General features: G+C 42.2%; 1 protein-coding gene across 16 annotated transcripts in view; it reads right to left on the bottom strand.

The window, feature by feature from the left end:
• The window catches only part of NBEA (neurobeachin), a 752,331-nt gene that overhangs the window by 160,658 nt on the left and 573,109 nt on the right, over positions 1–18,564 (bottom strand). Inside the window, exon 1 of one of the 16 annotated variants that reach the window (XM_077159031.1) lies at positions 11,601–12,039. The exons of the other annotated variants lie outside the window; for them this stretch is intronic. The gene's annotated coding sequence lies outside the window, so the exon portion shown is untranslated. Of the gene's footprint in view, positions 1–11,600; positions 12,040–18,564 lie in introns of those variants that run through there. 16 annotated transcript variants of the gene reach the window in all.

Here is an 18,564-nt window from a genome sequence, read left to right as displayed (position 1 = left end):
AGAGGCTGGAGGGAACTGCCTGAAAATGTAGAGCTGTGTTCCAGTAGCCATGTTTCTTGATGATGATTGTATAATGATACAGCTTTCATGTGACTATGCGATGGTGAAAACCTTGTGTCTGATGCTCCTTTTATCTACCTTGTTAACAGACGAGTAGAACATATGGAATAAAAATAAATAATAGGGGAAACAAATGTTAAAATAAATTTAGTTTGAAATGCTAGTGATCAATGAAAGCGAGGGGTAAGGGGTATGGTATGCATAATCTTTTTTTTCTGTTTTCGTTTTATTTCTCTTTCTGTTGTCTTTTTATTTCTTTCTCTGAATTGATGCAAATGTTCTAAAAAATGATGAATATGCAACTAAGTGATGATATTGTGAATTACCGATTATATATGTAGAATGGAATGATCACATGTTAATGTTTAAGTTCGTTTGTTGTTAAATTTTTTTAATTAATAAATTAATTAATAAAAAAAGAAAGTAAAAAGCCTACACAATGGGAGACAAAAAAATATATATATCTTCACCAGTGTCCTTCCACTATGTCTCCAGGCTTGCGGCACTTGCGAAGCGCAGCTCAGAGGCAGCCGAGGTGTCCGGGGCAGGGGCAGCCCTCAAGGACCATGAGGAACTGCCCCCTGGCTGAATTGGCAGCAGCTACCTCAAAGAGGAGCCGAAATTCTGTGGTTTGGCCTGGCTCAAAAACACGAGAGAAGTGGAAACAGGAACACAGAAGGAAATGGGCAACCGGCACAAGGAGCTGAAGCTGAAAGGCCAGGAAGAAGCACAAGGCCAGGGCTGCTAGGATGGGGCATGGGCAGCTGAGCACGGGAGGGGACACAGCTTCACGTCCAGGAAACTGGGCTGTTCAGAAAAGAATCTCTCAGAGACAGACAGACCAAGTCGCTGGTGAAGGAGGGAGAGAGAGCAGTCGGCTCCTACAGCTGGCTCAGTTCCTCAGTTGTTTAAGTTCAGGATCACATCAATACTCACTTTCACAATAAAGCCCCTATTTCTTGAGGTTACACGAATGAGGTCTATTTCACAAGAGCAGAGAACGTCGCCAGAACTGTGGCATGGTCTGGGTCCACAGTGCCTGCTAATCTGGCTTCACCCAGGGGGACAGAGCATTTCAAATGTCCCTGGGCCGAGATGTCAGGTGGCACTGGGCGGGCATGTCGGAGACTGCCCTTCCTGCTGCACACCCGCTCGAGTGTGCTGAAGCACGCTCGAAACTGAAAGCAAAGCCATATGCTGTCACAGGCAGTTCAGGAAAGGGGCGAGTTCGACGAGTGCTTTGGGAAACTGAGGGCTTCAGGGCAGGCCTGCAGAGACGGCCGCTCCGTTTCTGCTGTGGGTGACTGGAGCAGGTCTGAGACGCACGTTGGAAAGTAAACCTGCGTCCTCTAAGGCACAGAACATAGGAAGTCTAAGCTTAAAACCTTCAGCTAAGAGTTTTGGTTTTTCAAAAAAACAAATGCAATACAACAACTGCAAATCAACAATAATTATCTGCCTTCTGTAAAAAACAAAAATTATAAAAATACAAAGCAAAAAGAAGCAACAAAGGTTTAACTGCTAAAAGAAAAACCAAAACCAAAACCAAAAAACCTCAAAAAAACTAGAGGCAGATAAAATAGCAAAATATTGATTGTGGACATTAACAACCACTGTCAGGGAAGCACTCCAGGGGGTGCTGATCTCAGCCAGGCTGTTTCCTAGGCCCTCCGAGGCCACCGAACAAAGGTGCTCTATTCACAGCAAATCACATGCAAACTTTTCTCATGTTTGAAGTAGCAAGGTATGAGAGCACCTAAAGACTACTTCTTTGTAGACGTTAAAAATTTAAAAATGATCCCAGTTCTTTCAAGAGCACATTAAAACAGGCCACACGAGACACTTTTTGTCCCCTTGTGTCAAGGTGTCTGCCAGTGGCCCGTGGTGCAGGGCCTGGCTGGATGCCTGCAGTCACAGACCCAGTGGCAATCACGCCAACTGCTTACCTTTTTTTCCCTTTCTTTGCTAAACATGTCCTTGCTTGTGAAATCTCTAATAGCCTCTATTTAGTATTTCACTATCTGTCTCAGTCATTTAAAGTACATAAGTGTTTTGAGACATACAGAGAAAACTGTTTTTTCTTGAAAATCATCAATAAATATAGTACTTCTGATGTTCAAGAGGTTACCAATTCCTCACATCCTTGCGACTGTAAGCAGAAAAGGGCCTCGGGATTTGACAGGGCTCTTGAGGGCTCCACAGCCATGGTTACCTGTGGTTACCTGAGGCCTGCAGATGGCAGGAATAAATGCGCCCAACATCAGTACTGTTTTCACCTGAGTGTTACCTGGGATCACCACTAGTTAAATGGATCACAATTACCTTAGAAGAAACACACATCTCCTTCAATGGCAAACTTGAGCCGTGTATACATAATCTATTGCATTTTTGTTAGTCTTATGCTTTCCATTTACTACTACTTTATGTGAGAATCAATTAGGAAGTCATAATGGGACAGAGACATAATAATTGGGAAGCCCGATTTTCAGATGAGAGAGATAGCATATTGGAGCGTGGGAAGGGCCCTGGAAGTTCACAGGGCGACAGGGCTAGCATCTCAGCCTTATTTCTTACTTGCATGCAGCTACTGGACAGGGCGCTAAACCTACTGCAACTTCCCAAGCCCGGTTTTCTCAGCTGTGAAACGGGTGACCAACACGTGTGCATTACTGTGCATTACTGCACAGGAAGTTGTCAGCAGGTGACAACTGCCTTTGCGGGCATTCAGCAAGCACCTCCTTTTTCATTCTTCAGTGAGTTAACTCTCTTTCTCACCCATAACATGCAGTGCCACCCAAACCCCAGGACGAGGTCTCCCACGTTTCAGGCGCACCCTGCCAGCACGGCGACTGGTGCCGACGCCAAGACCTATACCCGGGCAGACGGCACGGAGGCATGGCAGAGTTGGAAAAACAGCCAATATAGGAATGTGCACCAATGTACTTATTTTATTTGCAAGTTGGGGATGCTGCACAAATACATAATCATGTCAGGCACGACAGGAGAAGGGGTGGTTGTGTGCTGCCTGTGGCAGTGCACCCCCATAATAACTCCCCTCCACAGCAATCCAAAACAACAACGGAAAGTAATTTATTTGACATGGACAAGTGGTATTTCCCCAGACTTACTTCATTTGTGAATAAAGAGCTGTCCCTGAAACAGTGCAGGGGAGCCTAGCTCCTGAGACTGCCCTTCCCTTCTCCAACCCCTTGCAAGCTTCATCTACTCTGCACACAAGGTCTGGAGCCGTCTCGGGTACAGACCCACGTCACATCCTTCAGAAGCACGCTGAGCATACTTAATACATGAATATTCGAGTGGCCATAGGGGACAATCTCCCATAGAATTCCAAATATCCAAAATTACGGAACGGAAGTTAGCTTGAAATTGTTAAGATTAAATGTCGTGGAGGTAAAAATGAAGTCTTTTCTTGTATGAACATTTTTGGTACTTATTTCACTCGGCCTCTTCACAAGCATTTGGCACTGTTGGGCAGTCCAACCTTCTTGAAACTCTTCTGGGCTTTCAGATACTGCTCCCACTCTCCCCTGAGCTCCTTGTACTAATTCTCTGGCTGTTCTAAAATGTCCCTTACAAACCTCTTTCCTTTCCGGTCTTTAAAAGACTGGTGTCCTTCTCTCGCCTCATCCAGCTCCATCCCCATTCTGAAGTCTCAGATTTGCCTGCAGCCCAGACCACCCTAATCCTTTCTCAGAAAAGTGAATCTGGTTAAGATACTTTAACAGTTGCTGCCTCATCCCCATGCTTTACTGTAAGGGGTCAACTCCCAACATGGTTTAAAACCGCCTGCTCTAGTCTGACTCTCACCAGCTTCTAGATCTTACATTCTAATCCTTGCAAGTTTTATGTTCTGCTTCACATCTAGGCCTTCGCACCCAGGCATTGAAGGAGGGGGTTTGAAGTCAGACAGATCTGAATTCTACTGCCAGATTCGCTAATTTATAGCTCTGTGACCTTAAGGCAAAATGCCTTTCTGAGCCAGTCTACAAAATGGGACACTAATGTCTACCTTTAAAGGTTGTGGCGATCACTAAACAGCATTGTGTATGCAGACACAACAATAAATATATATAAAAAAGAGTTTTGGCTGAAGCTAGTCAATGCTGTTTATAACTACTAAAATGCTCACTGCAACCCCAGGATGAATTATCTAGTGTGGAAAAATAACATGATAAGCCTGCTGTTGCATGTTCCATCAGGTCATTTCAGAGTATCACAACATAAAAGGTGCATTTAAAACTAAAGAACACCCAGAAAAGCCTGGCCCAGGGGGTAGCTGTGGCGATGGCAGGAAGTGGTCAAATTCTGGATATATTTTAGGGTAGAGAGAGCATGATTTACCAGCAGCCTCGGTGTACAGTAGGAGAGAAGAGAGGAATCAAGGATAACTCCAAGGTTCTGGATTGCACAACTGGACCAATGGAGATGCCAGGTACTGTGAAAGGAAAGACTGTGAGCAGAACGAATATTTTTGGAGGGAAGGCTAGGAAGAAGGAAAGTAGGAAATTAGGAATTCAGGTTTGGACAAGTTAGGTTTGGTTCTTCCACTGGACACCCAACAGAAATGTCAGATAGGCAGCTGAATATAAGAACCTGGAGTTCAAGAAAGAGGCCCATGCAAGAAATATAAAATCTGTAATACTGAGTATAAAGATGCCATTTAAAGCCATGAGATGGACTGAGATGACTGAGAAAGTAACGCAAAAAGAAAGGAAGGGCGGGCCACGGTGCTCAGCAGGCAGAGTTCTTGCCTGCCATGCTGGAGACCAACGTTCGATTTCTGGTGCCTGCCCATGCAAAAAAAAAAAGAAAATAAAAGAAAGGAAGTGCTCCAGGGCCCCCCCAATATCGGGTGACTGGGGAGAAAAGGAGGGTTCAGCAGGGGACTGAAAAGGAGCAGTGAGTAACGAAGGAGGAAAACAACAGAGTTCGGCATCTTGGAAGCCAAGGTAGGACAGTGATTCGAGGATGCAGGTGTGACAAATAATGTTACATAAGAGCCGAGACTGCCTTCTGGAGTTAGCAGAATGGAAGCTGTGGGTGACCGCAGCGAAAGCAGTTTCAGGGTCATGGTGGAAGAAAAAGCCTAATCTGAGTGAACTAAAGAGAGAAAGAAAGAAGTCACCTGAGGGCGATTTTAAGGGGGAAAGTAGGCAGCAGCTAGAAGGGGAAAATGAACAGGAGCTCCTTATTACTATGAATATCCAGAGTAGCTGGATGATCATTAAAGTGGATGTTCAAGAAGGAGTGCCACAATGTGAAATTAGAACAAATGCTTTCCAGACTCCCCTCAGACTCTACGGCAATGGCTTTCCCATTTGTGAAATGGTTTGGAGTTAAGAACACTGGACTAAGAATCAAAAGGGTTCAGACTGGTTGGGTGACAGACAGCAGCAAGTCATTCTGAGGGACTGGGGTGAAGCGACTCATCTCAAGCCGCAACTCCACCCATTTAAGGGCACCTTACTCAGGAGGGGTTTGTGGGAAATGAGCGAGGAGTACCAGAGCACAACAGCGTATGGGCCCTGGGCACTGGCTGGCACGCACACACTGCTTCACCCTTCCAACACCCTGTTAGGTAGGTCCCAGGGTCTGGACGAAGAAACTGCAGATCTGAAGAGTAGAGTGGCTTTCCATCTCAGTTTACCTAATGCTGAAGCCTGGGCTGTTTTAACTGTAACATCCCAATGTCAAAGTCCTGTGCATTTCATAAGACTGTCACAAAATCACTATATCTGAGTTCTCAAACAATTAAAAAGACCTAGATAAGGCAGACATTTATCTAATAAAAAATGTTCTAAGCATTTAAACAATTGCCACAAACAATGTCAGACATACATTTAATAGATGAAATTGGAACTATCTAAGAGAATATGATGGCTTAAGATGGATCTGATGTTAAAAGGTTACAGGAATTTGATTTTTAACCTTATGAGTTATTTAAATTTGAACAAATTCAACTAAAAGCTCATGCAAATTAGAAAACTTCTAGATAAAATAAAATCTCTAAGTTGAACTTAAAGATCAAAGAAAAATGTTTTCCCCCTTTAGAACTAATTTAATTGAATACTGATTAAAAGACAAATAATTTAAAGCATGTCTTTCATGCACAAAAGATTACACAGATACCAAAACTCACCAACATCTTTGAGATTATTTATTTATTATATTAACCTTTTCGATAAGGAAAATGTTTAACAGTTGTTAGGAAATTTCCCAAACATACTAAGGTAATTGACAGCCATGCGTTTTTAACCTATATCTTCAAAATTGTGCTCCAGCTATCCCTTCTAAGATGCAATCCCAAGGCTTCAGGCTCAAGTGTAGGCCTAGATGGATTCCTAATACAAGAAAATAATTAGAAAGTCTGTCTACGCACACTACATGAAAATATGAACCCCTGAAGGGTAAATAGTTGAAATAGTAGTTAACTCTGAAAATTAACTGATCATGCTTCCATTTCAGAATTCCTGTTTCCATTCCTTACTCCCAATTCTTAAGCTCCAGAACATATTGTTTGTATATAACTAAAATTTTAGATAAACTAGAGAGCATATCGAGCTGGTCTTAAAGTAACAAAGGCCAAAAGCTAAATATCAGCCCCTGAAAGAGTACTCAGTTATTTCTAAATCTAAATGCAAGCCCTTTATTTCCCGTATGAACTAAATTTTTAAGTTACTTTTCAGCTAAATGTCTGGATTCCTATGAAGGTAGCAAGCAAATCAGAGACTACAAAGACACTTAGAAAAATATCAATATTAAGGAGACTTTTGCTTAAAAGCAATTATTAATAGAGAATACAAAAAAATTCTTGCCCATTAAGAGTTGTCACAGTGACAAAAAATTATTAACTTGGAAAACTATGTTATTAGAAAACAGCAAAAAGGCTTGCAGAGACTCCACTGAACACTCAGCTGGTGCTGTCCAGTGCAAAGGGGCAGGCCATGAAATGGTGCTTCTGAGAGTTTCCAGCCATATTGTACAGAAGTCACATCAAATTAATACTGAGGACCATTTAGCTCCTTTATTCTGAAAAGCTTTTGAAGAGGGATTAAACTATGAAAACTCTCATGATACTAAAGCACCTATTAATGGGTTTAGGAGAGAAGAAAGGAACAATGCAAGTGTTATTTTTAGATAAATCGTTACTTTGTAGCAACAGCACAAAGCTTTGCTGCAGGCACAGCCACCAGTTCTGCAGCACCATTCCAGCAAGGCAGCCTGATTAGCAGAATTTTGTTGTCTTTTCTTTTGGAGAATAGGTCATTTTCTTTAAAGGTCACATAATAATGTTAAAGCACAAAGAAAATGTTCCTCTAAGTAATTCTGCTTTGAAAACATCCTCATGAACTCTTAAGTTTTCTCAAATAACAGGTAACTAACTGATCTTTGCAAGGCCTCTAACAAAACACTGCCCTAAAAATTTAGTTTCTGCTCCCTATAATATTTTACAGAAAGCACTATTGTGTTTTGTTTTTTTAAAAAAGCAGGAAACAGCATGAGGAGAACATGAATTCAGATAGTTGTCATCTCATCAAAAATAATGAATGCTCAAGAGGTTTCAACCTCACGTCTTCCCAGTCATTTGTACGCTAACAGTGGGGCAGCAGAAGAGAGCGCGGGCTGGAGCCCCATGGCCCGGCCAGCTCTGGCTGGCACCTGTGACCTCCACCAACCAGGCACCACCTCATCTGCCCAGGCAACAACCCCAGAGACCCCTGGGGATGCTGCTGGCTGGATGGACCCCTGGCTTGGGGTCTGCCCCACCCTGCAGCCACTTCCCTCTTCCCTGACACACAGCCACACACTCACAAAACAGTCTTGCAGCTAATGATGCAAACATGAAGTGTAAAGTCTCCTTAATTTGACCCTTGTTAAACTCCTAATTGGATGAAGCAGCTCTGAGAGGAAAGCAACCCTGGGTTATACAGGAAAGCCCTTACAAAATGAAGCCCGAATGACAAAAGGCTGCTCTGGCTGCAGGACACCACAAAGAAGAGGCAATGAATTGCAGCTGTCATTTAAGTTAAAAATCTAATCAATTGCCTTTTTTTAAACAGGTAACTTTTAGCACAGTTTCTTCATTGTGATACTCTTCAGAGTCTGCTTGACCCAAATTTAATAAGCTGCTATTAAAGCAGAAGGGCAGCTGTAGAGCAAACACGATAGAATGAGACTGTGCATTCAGAGTCCTTAATGATTTTAAAATGACGACAACCACTGCTTCATTCACAACGAACAAAGCTGGGGCTCTCTACTCAACTACGTCTCAACACAAACTGTCTGTGCAGACAGCACTCATTCGTCCTTCCTGAACCCCAAAGGTCAGTGCAGTGCACAGGACGTCTCCACGGTTTAATTGTGTTTCTTCTGTAGGATGTCTGAGGGGAGAAACTTAGCGTTCCTTGTATATGAAAACGAGCTTTTCTGCAGGGGAATATACAGCTGAAGTACAGAGAAGAGGGGGTGCAGGGTATGCAGACAGGTGTAAAACATGAAGTAATTATAGAAGCTCAAATTAGTTCTTAGGCCTGAGGCAAAAAAGAGAACAGTGCCTTGACAAAAGGGAATAGCAAATAAGGGCGGCAAACAAAAAATGACTTGAATGTGTAAATTAGCAAGAAAAATGAGACAGAAAAGCAGCTTTGCTCCACTATTATTCTGCACATGAGAACAGAGCAGCTGAACATGATCCGGCGGCCGCGGGGCGGGGGCAGGCGTCCACCCAGCCAGGCCGGGGCAGCACTGGCGGCCGAGGAGCGGGCAGGGCCTCTATCGCTATCAGCTATCAGATGACTTCTCCTGCAGACACTTAATCCTGCTTGCTGGGCGATGTCCACACTCGCCTTCTTCACTCTGTTAAGTCTTTGTCAACAGACACTTTAGAAGGGCTACCAAAACCAAAGAACTGACACCAGAATAAAACACTCTGCATCTCAACCAGGAAAACAGCTCTGATACTGGTCTGCAAAAAGCAATGTAAAGAACGTCACATCAGTGTTCTCTCATTTGGGGAAAAAAACAGCTTGCTTATGGCAAGACTATTCTCTACGGCGGATAAGATTAACCTGGGTCACAGATCCGAGGCCAGAAACAACGCCTACTCTTCAGGAGCACAGTGCAGCCAGATGCATCGCTCAGGCCTCTTTTTTTTAAACAGCCACCACCACAGCGATGGCCTCAAGCCGACAAAGGTCATGAACAACTCATTAAGAATATCAGGAGAATGTATGCTGCTTGGACCAGGCCTGGCTGGAGGCAGGGTTTTAGGGAAAATATTAAAGGATCATTTGGTACACTACAGCGCCACTGGTGGAGACAGGTTTTTAAAAATCAATCTCCAACACACACTAAACGCTTACTTAGCTATCAAGAAATATAGAATGCTTTTTTATCAAGAAATGTAAAGTATATTGTATAAAATATATATTATTTATATATACACACATGAATATATATACTCTATAAATATAAAGTATAGCTAATCAAGAAATACAAAACACATTTTTTTAGGGATACTCAGATATGAAGTGTAAATATTGTCAGGGTACATTTGTAAAGTTAAATAGTCAAGGATACTGTGCAATTTATTAAAGAGGTGAGAGCACTCCACATGTGAACTCGTCTCCAAAGTATCTCGTTGAAGGTCTGTAAAAATGTAAGTGTACCCCTGCACCCTGGTGCTCTGAGAGACGGACCGCATCACTTCTACTGCACAACTTCTCTGCAGTGGCGGAGGCTGACGCCCTTGTGTGGGGTGGGAATGGAATGTCACTGCCGTCCCCGCACTGCGCAGCAGGACCTGAGGGCTCTGCCTTCCTGTGCTCTGGGAACTGGGGAGGAACCAACTGGCCTGCGGGAGGGAGAAGCTGAACAGGAACTACCAGTTATTAGCCAAGCTTCATGGAAGAGATGTTGGTCCTTCTCACTGAACATGTCTGTTTCAGTTTGCTAAAGCTGCCAGAATGCAACATACCGGAAAGGGATTGGCTTTTATAAAGCAGATTTATTAAATTGCAAGTTACAATTCTAAGGCTGTGAAAATGTCCAAATTAAGGCACCAAAAAGAGGATACCTTCTCTCAAGAAAGGCGGGTTGTGTCCAGGGTTCTGTGTCATGGGAAGGCACGTGGTGACATTTGCTCTCCCTCTCTCCCGGCCTCTGGGTTCACACAGCTCTCTCAGCTCCTGCTGTATCTCCAGATGCCCGTGCCTTGGTTTCATCTCTCTGCCCTTTGCCATCTCTTAGCTCAAGTTTTCTGCCTTTTATTCTCTTCCTACAGGGCTCCAGGAAAAGGATTAAGGCCCACCTTGAATGGGCGGGGTCACATCTTTACCTAATCAAAGGGTCCCACCCACAACTGGGTGGGTTCCACCTCCATGGAACAACCCAATCAAAAGGTCCCACCCTACCATGGATCTGCCTCCACAGGATTGGATTAGAAGAAATGGCTTTTCTGGGGTACATGAAAGCTTCAAACTTTTTCAAAGCACAGCTTCTAAAAGACAAGATCACCCACCAACGGTTTTCAACCTCGGGAGAGCTTTCTTTAGAAGACTGAGGTTACAGGTGAAGTATCTGCCTTAGATATAAAAAATAAGATATCCTATAAGAAAGCAAATTATTCTTAGGGCACAAGAAAATGTCTAATAAACTTCTCTAATGTATTTCCTTTATTAAATTTGATTTAAACTACCTTTTAAGAATAGAGCTGCTATACAAATCAAAATATGCTAGCATCTCCAGTGCTATACATTTGTCATTAAATAATTTTGCTTCTAAAATAAGCATTGTGTTCAGGAAAAAGAGTAGAAAATAAAATGACACATTCAAGGTAGAACATAATAGCCATTTATGCAAAGAAAGGGCAGCAAGCCAGCAACATAAAAATGCATTTCAAGTGGATTTTTATTTAATTAGGCCCCCCTCTAAAGCAAGTGGTAGAAAGTTAATGGAAAAGCATAAAAATAGTTATATAATAGTAAATTAGATTAAGAATGGATAATGTGAAGTTTCCAACATACATGGAGACTTTAGATGTCTCATTTTACCATCACTGAAAGAGGCACTATACCCCAACCTCCTTACTTCTGTAGTTTGAGGGTGCTGTCTAAATCGATGGGCCTGTATTTACAAAACAGAGAAACGACTGAAAGATCCTGTACTCATCTACGTATACAAGTCTTCTTGGTACACAAATGAATTTATTACAAGTGAATAGGATGGTCTGGACGCCAGCTCTTTGGCATGCCAGGACGTATGCTTTGGAAGGATAATGCGCTGCACGTACTCCAGGAAATAAGTGAGTATGCCTAACTGACCCTAATACTGCAACTTATATTCTGGAAGAATATAGCAAATCAAGCAATTTTCCTTATTAAAAATCTTCCTGAAAATCCCATTCTCTTCTAGTGATAAAAACACTGTCACTACAGAGAAGTTACAAATGTCTGGCAAAGAGATTTATATATTTTTTGACACAAAAATCGTGTGTGGTGTAGGAGATGTCCTCAACTCACCCACACCAGGTCTTCCAGGCCCTGCCTGAGTCCTCCCAGGGCACGGCTCCCTGCTGGAGGCAGTCTGCTGCACGGGACCCTGCACTTCCACAGGGTTAATCTGTGCACATGTGACGTCCAAATCCCTAAACATCGGAATTAGCCACATGCCTAATTCACAACCTGTATGACTGGAGTGCAGGCTCAGGAGAAAGAGCTGCTCAGATTGGTTCTCTAGGAGTTCAGACAACTAACGGTTAATCTGAGGCATTCAGGAACAGTTAAGGGCAAACATGAGGAAGTGCCCAGGAGTCTGGCTAGCGGTTTGCTGGCATTACCCTGCTGAAGGAGCGAGGGTGACACGGCGGGACACGCTGGCCAGCGGCCGCAGCCCTGCATCACCTTCTCTCCACGCCAAGCCTTCGCTTTGATCTTTGAGGAAAGACATTTTACAGGACTAATACTTATATATTTTATAAATGTTTAGCTTTCTGGGACTGGCACTGTTATACATGATTGTCTGATTTTTCCACACAGGATCTTTAAACCTAACTTCTAAGAAAATACTGTTAGAATACTCTTCCTTATTTTAAACTGCACTCCCATCCGTTGGTCTTACTTCTGTCCTGTGGAAGATTATATGTAAATACACTCCCTATTATAAACAACCAACTTTTAGAGAAAACCATTATGTCCTGAGGCACCTCTTCTGTCACTTTCCAAATGAGTCACTGTCTAAAACAGCCTCGGCTCCTTCAAGTTATAAGACATGGCTTCCATTTATGAATCTTGTCTGTCATTCAAAATATTTGCTAACTCAGGGTTGTGTCACCTGTAGATTTATTTTTAATTCCACTGTGTCAGAGACAATCCTTTGACATTTACTGAGGCTTATTTTATGACCTAACATATAGTCTATGAGAGAGTGTTCCACGTGTCCCAGAGAAGGCCTGTGCAGTTTGGGGTGGACTATTCTAAAGAGAACTGTTACATCTGGTGGGTTCTAGTGCTGTGCAAGTCTCCCACACACGTGCTGACCTTCTGCCTCGTTGTTCTACCCACTGACGGATGCCTCTAACTGCTACTGTCAAATTGTCTATGTTACCTTACAATTTTGTTAGTTTTTGCTTCATGTATTTTGGCGTTTTGATGTTATCTACATATACATTTATAACTGTAATATCTTCCTGAGGGATTAATCCTTTCATCATTATTAAATGTCTCTATTTCCAGTGACACTTTGTGTGCAAAAGTCTATTTTGTCTGATATTTAGTATAGCCACACCAATTCTTTTATGGCTGCTGTTCACATTGTATATGTATTTTTCCCATCCTTTACTTCCAGTTCACTGTATCTTTGGATCTAAAATGTGAACCCTATAGACGTTGTTTTTATATATCCATTCTGACTGTTTCTGCTTTTTGTTTGGATTGTTTACTTTATCCATATTTAATGTTATTGCTATGACTGGATTCACCCCTCCCACGTGCGTTTTGCTCTTTGTATGGCTCAGGTCTCTTGGCTGCTGTTCCTCACCAGTCCTCCTTACTTCCCTCTTCTCCCACCAGTGAAGAGTGTCTAGAATAACATTTCATCCCTTCAATGATTTTTTTTTTTTTGGTATGCTATATGGCGGTGTGTGTCACATTTCATACTTTTTCTGTGTGACTTTCCTGTTATTGCAGCAACATCTGTTGAAATTTTGTTTGGCGAAATGCATAGGCCAGGAATCGAACCTGGGTCTCCCACATGGCAGGTGAGAATTCTACCACTGACTACCCTTGCACCCCTCCGCCCCCTTTTAATGATTTTTAACTATATATATTTCAGTTACTTTCCTGATGGTTGCTCTAGAGCTTACAATATTCACATTAATTAGTCAGCCAATAGCATAAGTTTTGAAAAGTTTAGATACCACCTAATGGATCCATTCACCAAATGGATTTGAGGCAGACTTGGATTTTGCCTCTATATCTTCACCACATCTTGGTTAACAATGTTGAACGAGAAAGTGCCAAGTACAATATTTCCTAACATTTTGCCCTTACCTACTTGTAGTGGTTTGAAGTTGTATGCTCCCGGGAGGGAAAAAGTTCTTAAATTGCATCCTTTCTTGTGGTGTGAACCCACTGTAAGTAGGACATTTAGTTGAGGTTATTTCTGGCAAGGTGTGGCCCAGCCCAATCAAGATGCCTGATCCTATTACTGGAGTCCTTCATAAGCAGAAAGAAACTCAGGCAGGTAAAGAGAAAGCCAGGGAAGCAAGAAACTGAAACCAAGGAAACCTGGAAGAGACCAGCGATGCCAAGAGGTGCCATGGTGTCCTGGCCATGAGACAGCTGAGGACCAAGGATGGCTGCAGCTGGCCTCAGCACACCAGGCTCTGGGCAGAAAGCACTGCCGCCTTGCTGACACCTTGATTTGGACTTCGTTGTGGCCTCAAAACCACATGCTAATAAACTCCCTTTGTTTGGTTTAAGCCAAACCTCTTTATGGCATCTGCTTGGGCAGCCTGGGAAGCTACAATACTGTTCTACTGGCACTTCTCCATTCTTTACCTTTCCTTAACAGGCACTGGCTCCTCAATCATACCTACAGGTAATTTTGAATTCATTTAAAGTGATCACTTTATAATTTTGTTACTTATCATGGGTTTTGTTTTCTTAGTGAATTTCATTTTACTGTTTCTAAAGCTATAGAGATAAATATATCCAGTAGTGTTTTAAAATATATATAATTAATACTTAAAGGGGTTAAAATTTAAAAACCTACATTATAAAGGAATCATTAAAATAATAAAATAATGTCTTTGAAAGATTCACTGTGAGGGTGCTTTGAAGACTAAACTCTTGTATATTCACATATAACCTAAATATGATATATTGCTAACTTTTTAAGAATATATATATGTATTGCATATGATGTAGCACACCTACAACGACCTTCAAGAAGGCCGTTGAAGTTCAGGGTTTCTCTCTCCACTGGAAAGGCACATGGTGAACATGGTGACATCTGCTAGCTTCTTCTCCAGGCCTCTTGCTTCATGAGGCTCCCCCAGGGGTGTTTTCCTTCTTCATCTCCAGAGGTCAGTGGGTGGTGGACGCCGTGGTTCTCTCCATTCTTTCATGGTTCTGTGGCTCTCTCCTCGTTCTCAAAAGGAGCTCTCTCCAAAATGTCTCCTCTTTTATAGGATTCCAGTAAAGTAATCGAGACCCACATAGAATGGGTGGAGACACATCTCCATCTAATCAAGCTTAATACCTACAGTTGATCGAGTTACATCTCCATGGAGATAACCTAATCAACTTTCCAACATACAGTGCTGCATAGGGTTTAAGAGAAACAGTTGCTCCCACAAGATTGATTAGGATTTTACATGGCTTTTCTAGGGTTCATAAATCTTTTCAAACTGGCAAATTTCACAATAGGGAGAAAAGCCCTTGACGAGAACTCAACGGGATTGGATTCTAGCACCTGCTCTTTTCTGGATGAACTATTTGACCTTTATTAATGGGCTCATTTCAGTTTCATACCTTAATGATGAGAGCATGGAAAAGATGATTTCTAAAGTCTCTTCTATCCATCCTCCTTGAAAATCATTCAGTTCTACATGTTTTATCTAAGTGTGAGGTCAGCACAAAATATCAGCAACCGTTTCTCTTAAACCCTATGCAGCACTGTATGTTGGAAAGTTGATTAGGTTATCTCCATGGAGATGTAACTCGATCAACTGTAGGTATTAAACTTGATTAGATGGAGATGTGTCTCTACCCATTCTATGTGGGTCTCGATTAGTTTACTGGAATCCTATAAAAGAGGAGACATTTTGGAGAGAGCTCCTTTTGAGAATGAGGAGAGAGCCACAGAACCATGAAAGAATGGAGAGAACCACGGCGTCCACCAGCCAGCGACCTTTGGAGATGAAGAAGGAAAACGCCCCTGGGGGAGCTTCATGAAGCAAGAGGCCTGGAGAGGAAGCTAGCAGATGTCACCATGTTCACCACGTGCCTTTCCAGTGGAGAGAGAAACCCTGAACTTCAACGGCCTTCTTGAACCAAGGTATCTTTCCCTGGATGCCTTGGATTGGACATTTCTATAGCCTTGCTCTAATTGGGATATTTTTGCAGCCTTAGAACTGTGAACTTTTAACTTATTAAGTTCCCTTTTTCAAAGCTGTTCCATTTCTGGTATATTGCATTTAGCAGCCAGCAAACTAGAACATGAAACTAAAGAAAATTATGTGATAACCAAAGATATGAAGAGAAAGTTATCACTGGCAGTTTTACATGCCTCAAATAAAACAGGTAAGACTGATTCCTATGAAAATATCCTAAGAGAGGCTTTGGTAGTATTTGAAACAGATATGCCAAGTGGATTAACACAAGCTGAGCCCTAAAATTACTTACACGTATAATATCAGGGTCTCTGAGTCTACCATGCCCTGGCTACAGGGCATACATTTCAGTAATCTACAGCATTATCAGCTGTTAATGGCAAAGCTATTTTATTAAATATCCTCAAAGTACTCAAAGCTCTAGACTAGAAGTGACATTGTGAGCAGTCTTTTGGAACCCCTCTTGGGTTCAAAAGGTAACTCTGCCTCTTTTCCTCTCTATTTGTTTGTCAGTATTGCTCATTCTACTCTGTGACCCTTCTTTCCCGAAAGGCTAGCTATGGTGTATTACCTGCCTCTCTACCCAAACCCTCATCAGAGAATTCAGTATTCATATACACAATGTATTCCATACCTTAACCTACAATGTCCTTGACTTCTCTGAACCCCAGCAGTCTGTGTCTTACCTATAGCATCCTGCAATATGACCTCTTGGCCTCTGAGCTCTGCCACTTACCTACCAGGAATTTTACTATGTCCATTCACCTAAGGTTGCCAGGTAAAGCATAGGATGCCCAGTTAAATCTGAATTTCAGAAAGAAAAAAATGTTTATCTGAAATTCAAATTTACTGGGCATTTTTTTGTTTATTTGTTAAATCTGGCAACTCTAGTCTCATCATCAAGACCCCCAGTTTCTTCATCGGGCATTCTCTTCCAGTTTATCGACCCCAATTCTTGACCACACGTCCTCCCCTCTAGTTGGGAACAAGCGGCCCAGCAGTCTAATCATTCACATCAGAGCCCTCAACTCTTTCCCACTCGTATCCTTCTGTCCTGTGGTCCCCACAGACGCTCATCCCCAGTAATTCCTATAATTTACTTTCTACCCTCTTCCACATCTGGATGGCTGATAGGAATCATTTTGATGTTATATAAATTAACACCACTGTATAGTCATGTAAAATATAATATCCCTTCCTGTTCCTCCCCAATCGTTTCCCTTGTTTTTGGTCAGCCTGACCTCCTGTTCTGTGCAGTGGTGATTCACATATTGAGTCCCAGTAGGCTTCCCTAAACCACCATATGCAAACCTGCCCTGTCCAGTTTTCTTCAGCAGGGTAAGAGCTTTGTCCTGCTGCATTCCCAGACCTCTGCCTAGCTAGCCCAAAACAACCTCGCCCTCCACTGCTATTACTACATAGGGAATACAATACATAAAATGCAATAATTAACAAGTTTTGTGGTACTTTACCTTCAAGGAAAACTGAGCTATCTCTCAAATGTCTCTAGGCTCAAAGAATGGGACCATTTCCTTCTGTTAGTCTTTGAGTTAAGACTTCCTCATTCTCAATTTTAACTTCTCCTCTATTGCTCCTTTACTTGAGCTCTCAATATGTGAAATCTCTCTTCAAACTTATCCTGCATCACTCTGTAATTCCCACAATACTCTTGCATTCCTTCTTTTGTACCAGCTTTGACACGCAAAAGTGCATTTTACACTCCACTTTCCACCTCCTGTTTACCCTGCAAAGTGCTGTGACTAAGCTTCTGTCTGAACTGCAGACACTGATTTCTATTTTCACTGAAACGCTTTTGCTTTTGGCTGTTGGGACAGTCCCCTTGGTTTTCTCCCTTCCCTTCTAGTTTGTGCCTCCTTTATCCCTTCTTTCTCTCTAGGTATTCCTGTGGCTGATGTCCTTGTATTTTTTTTTTTTCTACTCTGTATTTTTCCAGGGGTCTTTTAGCCACCCTCATGCTTTTAACAGAAAATATTATTGATGGACCCTAGATCTTAAACCTAAGTTTTAGAGTCATATATTTGGCTACCTTCTTCATTCTTCCACCTGGTTAACTCACGATGTAGTGTTTAAAATGAAACTCATTGTCTTCCTGGAAAACCTGTTGTTGCTGCGATATTTCCCCACCTCAGTTGACAGAGCTGCTATCCCTGAAGTGCTCAAGCCAGAAATGTGGGAACCAGCTCAGCTGAACCCAAATCCTCTTTCATGAGTGTAGTTCCCTTTACACAGTAGAGGCTTTGAGCTATAGACTGCCTAGATTTGTTAGCACGATACTGAGAACAGGTCATAGAAATATTTTTTAAAGTATGCTCAACAGATATTTGATGATGGGGCCAACTAATTCATTCTCCAGGCTTTTCAACTGTCCTGCTTTATGCTCCCTTATAACTGTTCCCTCGACCCTGGAGCACACCCTACTGCTCTGGAACTGTGCACAAGTTGTTTTATTCCATTAGCCGGGAAGCTCACTGAGGGCAGGGGTGGTATCTCCAGGGTTTAGTGCATAGCAGAGGACATGATCAGTAAATATCTGACACTTGCACGCCCTAAGAAGCTGTTTGCATGAGACCTGCAAAGATTTAAAAGGAAGGTTATTTTATTTGTTTTCCTACATTCATGAGTTAATGTTTAGGAAGCCCTAAAACTGTATATTTTGCTTTTGTTTTGCATTGCATTGCATTCTGCAGATACAACTAGAAATTGAGAATGCCCCAACACGACATATCTGCCAGCAACAGCCAGATGATGATAATTTTAAAATTTTCACACACCCTTATACACATATTGAATAATGGATATTTTATGAGTCTGGAATCCTGGAGAACTGGAAATTTTATTTCGCTTGTCTC

This window comes from Tamandua tetradactyla, chromosome 4 (genome assembly GCF_023851605.1).
Source record: "Tamandua tetradactyla isolate mTamTet1 chromosome 4, mTamTet1.pri, whole genome shotgun sequence".
Taxonomy (NCBI): domain Eukaryota; kingdom Metazoa; phylum Chordata; class Mammalia; order Pilosa; family Myrmecophagidae; genus Tamandua; species Tamandua tetradactyla.
This window is presented reverse-complemented; position numbering and strand designations above follow the sequence as displayed.